This window comes from Dasypus novemcinctus, chromosome 8 (assembly GCF_030445035.2).
Source record: "Dasypus novemcinctus isolate mDasNov1 chromosome 8, mDasNov1.1.hap2, whole genome shotgun sequence".
Classification (NCBI taxonomy): domain Eukaryota; kingdom Metazoa; phylum Chordata; class Mammalia; order Cingulata; family Dasypodidae; genus Dasypus; species Dasypus novemcinctus.
In genome coordinates, this window is record NC_080680.1 from 56548199 (window position 1) to 56554879 (window position 6681).

Genomic DNA, 6681 nt, shown 5'->3' on the forward strand with positions numbered 1-6681 from the left:
GATGTCAATGGAATACTGCCCTTTGTCCCCCAAGATCTCATCCCTATTCACTCTCTGACTTTCCACAGGCTGAGTTCAGGAGCAAGGAGGTTATTAAACAAATACAATAGTTTCAGGCCAACGTTCCATGCCAGGTTGGAAAGCAATTCAGGAAGTTGTTTCTCCAGTGGTTTCATAGAAAATGGATCCCTATAGCATAATGTTCTACAAATATCCATGAGGGGATTATGAAATGTGCAAACAACAAAATATTTACCTGCTCTCAAGGCTCTAGTTAATTATGATATTTATTGAGTGCTTACTTTGAGTCAGATATCCTGCTAGGCACTTCTCAACATAAAAATACCTCATCTTTGCAATAAGCCCAAGCACATATTACTATGCTCATTTTGCAGATAAGGAAACTGAGTCTCAGATACGCTCATAACTGAACAAGAACCAGTTATTGGTGTGATTTGGTTTCAAACCCAGGTTAGTTTGATTCCAGACCTTGTGCATGTTCCTTTAAACCAATAGCTTCTTGCTAGTGTTGGAAATGCGCAGGGTGGGGGCGGGGTGGGGGTGGGGGGGGAAGGGAATAGAAAGGGGAATGAGATTATCTTTATGTTTTATAATAAATGCATCTCTAGTTGTACAGTTTCAAGCAATTGGTGGTCTGATTTTTAGTATTTTCAAGGACAAAAGAACTCTGCTTAACAGCCCTGGGTGTGAGGCCAGTTGGGTCTAAAGGTAGAATCCTCTTGGAATGTGTTAGCTGTACCCAGAAGGTAAAGAGCTGTGTTTCGAATGTTTGCACACACAGAGCACAAGATATGTTTATTCTTCCAAAGTCTTCCTTCCAAACTAATCAGGAAATTGAAACCAGCCCTTTCCTCAAGGAGGGTTGCAAGGAATCACTCCAGGGACCTCCATCCAGTTGCTTGGGGCTCACTTAATTGAGCACGCCACCCCCACCCCACTCCATTTCCTCTCAGGAATCAGAGGGAGTTGCAGTATACTCAGGGGTTACAGGCTCAGTTAAGAGAGCCAAGCCACTCCCCTGTCCTGGGAGTAATGGCCTTCCAGAATGATTGTCCTGAGACACATGTCCACTCTCCTATGTGTCACTGATGTTGCATTTGAGCCAGACATCTTTTCAGAGATGAACTTGGCCTTACCTTCTTTTTCTTCAACAGACTTCTCTCCAAGGCCATGATGTGAACCAATGTATATGAGGTGCAGAGGTGCCCAAAGATGTACTTACCAAATCCAATGGATGTGTCATGATGATGGGAACGAGTGTTGTTGGGGGGGGGGAGAGGGGGGGTGGGGGGGTGGGGTTGAATGGGACCTCACATATATATTTTTAATGTAATATTATTACAAAGTCAATAAAAAATAAAAAAATTAATAAAAAAAAAAAAATACCCTACACTTTTCAGTTCCTTGGCCTTTGGATATATTGTTTCCTTCCATTGGGTGGCCAAATTCTCTCTCTGCTTTGAATAAAGTGAAAACACACTCATTTTCTTTTTAAGCATCCAGCTATCAGCTTTTGCGCTGAAATGCTAGATTAGACAATTTAGTTTGACACAACTTTGTGACCCAACTGTAGACCTTAGGACCCAACCAAGGGGAAAGGCAGATACAATTCCGAAAGTTAGTTGAAGGGGCTCCACCCTGATCAAGGTGGTGGAGTGTGACACATCAGGATTCTATCTCCCCACAGAAAGTTTGAACAACAAACGAGAACTGGCAGAAATATCTTTCTAAAAGTTCCAGAAAATAGTCAAAGGATTGTAGAAACAGGGCAAGTGCCAAATCAAGAAAAATGCCATGCAAATCAATAGGATCTCCTGGCACCCTGCCTGGCCCTTCCCCACCCCTCATTGGCTTGCCACACTCTCAGTGGGCATCCCTGGTCCCAGTGGACTCAGAGAACGAACCAGGACACTTGCCTCATATTCACCATCCTAGAATTTGCCCTGCCTCTAGAAGGCAGCTCACAGAGCACTCTAACAGAGTGAGTTAAGTGGCTGTGGTAAACAAGGGCTTGCTAGCTGTAGAACACGTAATGCAATGCCTAGGACCTCAAGGAAACTATTTCCTAGGGAAGAGCGGACATTCATTCCAGGGTAAATGGGGGAATTCCCAGTGCCACAGGCACTGAGAAGATCAGGATGTTTTGGCCTGTAACTAAACCCTAAATTCATTGTTATGGATAAGCTCTTATCTTATGAATAAGATCAGCAAACTGTCAAGCAAGACAATTCTCACTAAAAGACTGGGAAAGGTGTTTTTTTTTTCTCTTATTCTAGTGTATATTACCTAGCTTATTTTTGCTTTTATTTTTTTCATTAGAGAAGTTGTAGGTTTCAAGGAAAATCATGTAAAACATACAATGTCCCCATCTACCCCACCCCCACTTTAAAACTTCGCATTAATGTGGTACCTTTGTTACAATTGATCAAAGAATCTTATCATTGTAGTATTAATTATAGCCCATAGTTTATATTAGGGTATATTATTTTTTCCAATATGCCACCCTGTTATTAACACCTTGCCTTAGAATGTACATCTGTTATAATTCATGCAAGGTCATTTTCACAATTGTACTACTAACTGCAGTCCCTCATTTACAAATAGGGTTCGGCTCTATGTTTTATCTTTTAATATTTGTTCTAGTAGCAAATATATACCTTAAAATTTCTATCATTTCCAAAACTTTACCCTCAACCCAAAAAGAAATTCTGTACAAATTAAGCATTAACTCCTGATTCACTATCCCCAAACCAGTCCCTGGTAAACTATATTCTAGTTTCTAACTCCATGAGTTTGCTTATTCTTATTAGTTCCTATCAGTAAAATCATAAACTATCTGTCCTTCTGTGTCTGGCTTATTTCACTCAACGTAATGTTTTCAAGGTTTATCTATGTTGTCACATCCGAATTTTATTCTTTTAATGCTGATTCCATTCATATATATACTGCATTTTTGTTGATCCATTCATTGGTTAATGGATTGTGTCCATCCTTTCGCAATTGTGAATAAAGCCACTATGAACATTAGTGTGCAATTATCTGTTCAAGCCCCTGCTTGAAATTCTTTTGGGTATGTAACTAGTAGAGGGATTGCCAGGTCATATGTTAATTCTATTCTTAGCTTTCTGAGGAACTGTCAAACTGGCTTCCACAGCATCTGTACCATTTTACAGCAATGATTGAGTGTTCCTATTTCTCCACATCCTTTCCAACATTTATAATTTCCTGTTTATTTAATAGTAGCTATTCTAGTGGGTGTGAAATGGTATCTCACTGTGGTTTTGATTTGCATTTCCCTAATAGCTAATGATGTTGAGCATCTTTTCATGTGCTTTTTAGCCATTTGTATTTCCTCTTTGGAGAAATGTCTATTCAAGTCTTTGGTCCATTTTTTAATCGGATTGTTTGGCTTTTGTTGTTGAGTTGTAAGATTTCTTTATATATTCTGGATAATAAACATGTATCTGATATGTAGTTCTAAATATTGTCTCCCACTGAAAAGATTCTCTTTTCACTTTCATGATAAAGTCCTTTGATGTGCAAAAGTTTTTAATTTTGATCAGGTCCCATTTATCTTTTTCTTTTTTTTTTTTCTTCTGTTGTTTGTAATTTGGGTGTAAAGTTCTAAGAAACCATTTCCTAATGCAAGATCATGAAGATGCTTCCCTACATTTTCTCCTAGGAGCATAATTATCCTAGTTCTTATATTTAGGTCTCATCATTTTGAGTTTATTTTCATATATGATCTAAGATAGGAGTCCTCCTTCATTCTACGCATATAGCTATCCACTTCTCCCAGCACCATTTGTTGAAGAGATTATTCTTGCACAATTGAGTGGACTTGGCAACCTTGTCAAAAATCAATTGGCCAGAGATGTGAGAGTCTATTTCAGAGCTCTCAATTCAATTTCATTGGTCTATATGTCCAACTTTGTGCAAGTACCATACTGTTCTTACCACTATAGCATTGTAATAAGTTTTAAAGTCAGGAAGTATAAGCCCTTCAACTTTATTCTTCTTTTACCAAATATTTCTGACTATTTGGGACCCCTATATCCTTCCAAATAAATTTGATGATTGGTTTTTCCACTTCAAAGTAGACTGTTGGAATTGTGATTGAGATTGCATTGAATCTGAAAATCATTTGGGGTAGAATTGATATCTGAACAATATTTAGGGTTCCAATCCATGAGCATAGAATGTCCTTCCTTTTATTTAGATCTTCTTTGATTTCTATTAGCAAAGTTTTGTAGTTTCCATGTATAAGTCCTTTACATCTTTGGTTAAATTTATTCCTAGATATTTGATTATTTTAATTGCTATTGTAAATGGACTTCTTTTCATGGTTTCCTCCTCAGATTTTTCATTACTAGTATATAGAAGCACTACTGATTTTTGTGGGTTAATTTTGCACCCCACCGCTTTGCTGAGTTTATTAGCTCTAGTAGCTTTGTTATCAATTTTGGGGGACTTATCCATAAATAGGATCATATCATCTGCAAATAGTGAAAAGCTTTTCTTCTGTCTTTCCTATTTGAGTTTTTTTTTCTTCTTCTTCTTCTTCTTCTTTTTCTTGCCTAACTGCTCTGGATATAATTTCCTGAATAATACTGAATGAGAGTGATGACAGTGGGCATCCTTGTCTTGTTCCAGATCTTAGAAAGAATGTTTTCAGTCTTTCACCATTAAATATGATGTTAGTTTTGGGTTTTTCATCTATGACCTATACCATGTTGAGGAATTTTCCTACTATTCCTATTTTTCTAAGTGCTTTTTTATTGAGAAAGTATGCTGGATTTTGTCAAATGCCTTTTCTGTATCAATTGAGAGGAATCAAGTGGTTTTTTAACCTTCATTTTGTTAATATGTTGTATTTCATTCATTGATTTCCTTATATTGAACCACCTCCTTGCATACCTGAGATAAAACTCAATTTATCATGGTGCATAATTCTTTCAATGTCCTATTGGATTCAATATACAAGTATTTTGTTGAGGACATCTACATGTATATTCATACGAGAAATCAATTTATAATTGTCTTCTTCTATTATTTTTATCTGGCTTTGGTATTAGGGCAATCTTGGTCTCATAAAATGGGTTAGGTAGTGTTCACTTCTGTTCTACTTTTTGGAAGAGTTTGAGCAGGATTGGTACTAGTTCTTGGAATGTCACTAGAATTCACCTGTGCAGCCATATAGTCCTAAGCTTCTCTTTTTGGGGAGGTTTTTGATGACTGATTCATCTCTTTACTTTTAATTGGTCTATTGAGATAGACTATTTCTTCTAGAGTCAGTGTTGGTTGTTCTTGTGTTTCTAGGTACTTGCACATTTTACCTAGGTTGTCCAATTTTGTTGGCATATCATTGTTCATAGTATCCTCTTATGGTCCTTTTTATTTCTGTAGGGTCAATAGTAATGCTTTCCCACCTCTCATTTCTGATTTTATTTATTTGCATCTTCACTCTTTTTCTTTGTCATTCTAGCTACAGTTTGTCAATTTTATTGATCTCCTCAAATGACCAGATTTTGGTTTGTTAATGCCCTCTATTGTTTTGGGTTGTTTTTTTGTTTTGTTTTTTTAATACTCTGTTTCATTTATTTCTGCTCTAATCTTTGCTATTTCTTCCTTCTGCTTGCTTTGGGGTTTAGGTTGCTGTTCTTTTCCTAATTCTTCCAGGTGTACAGCTAGGTCTTTGATTTTAGCTCTTACTATTCTTTGAATGAAGCATTTAGAGCTATAAATTTCCCTGTAAGCACTGCCTTTGCTGTATTCCATAAGTTTTGATATCTTACATTCCCTTTTTTTTTGTCTCAAGATATTTGTTGATTTCCCTTGTAATTTCTTCTTTGATCCACTGAAAGTATTAAAAAGTATTACTTAAAAGTATGCTATTTAAATTCCGTATATTTGTGGATTTTCCAGTTCTCTCCCTACTATTATTTCCAGCTTAATTCCATTATAGTCAGAGAAGATACTTTGTATAATTTCAATCTTTTTAAATGTATTGAGAGACTTGTTCTGTGACCCAACATGTGACCTATCTTGGAGATAGATCCATGCACACTTGAAAAGAATGTATATCCTGCTTTTTTTGGAGGGGAGGGGAGGGGAGGGGGCATTGTTCTGTATCTGTCTGTTAGGGCTAGTCCGGGTATCATATAATTCAAGTTCTTTCTTTCCTTATTGATCTTCTGTCTAGATGTTCTATTTTCTGATAAGAATGGAGTATTGAAGTCTCCAAATATTATTGTAGAGGTGTTTATGTCTCCTTTCAGTTTCACCAGTATTTGTCTCATGTATTTTTGGGCACCACAGTTAGGTGCATAAATATTTATGATTGTTATTTCTCCTTTGTGGATTGATCCTTCTATCAATATGTAGTATCCTTCTTTGTCTCTTACAACAACTTTTGACATAAAGTCTATTTTGTCCTATATTAGTATACCTACCCCAGTTCTTTTTTAGTTACTATTTGCACAGAATTTCTTTTTCCAACCTTTCACTTTCAATCTTTTCGTGTCGTTGGGTTTAAGATGAATCTCTTCTAAACAACATATACTTGTGTCATGATTTTTTATCGATTCTGCCAATCAGTGTCTTTTCATTGGTGAATTTAAGCCATTAATATTCAATGTTATTACAGTAAAAGCAGTACTT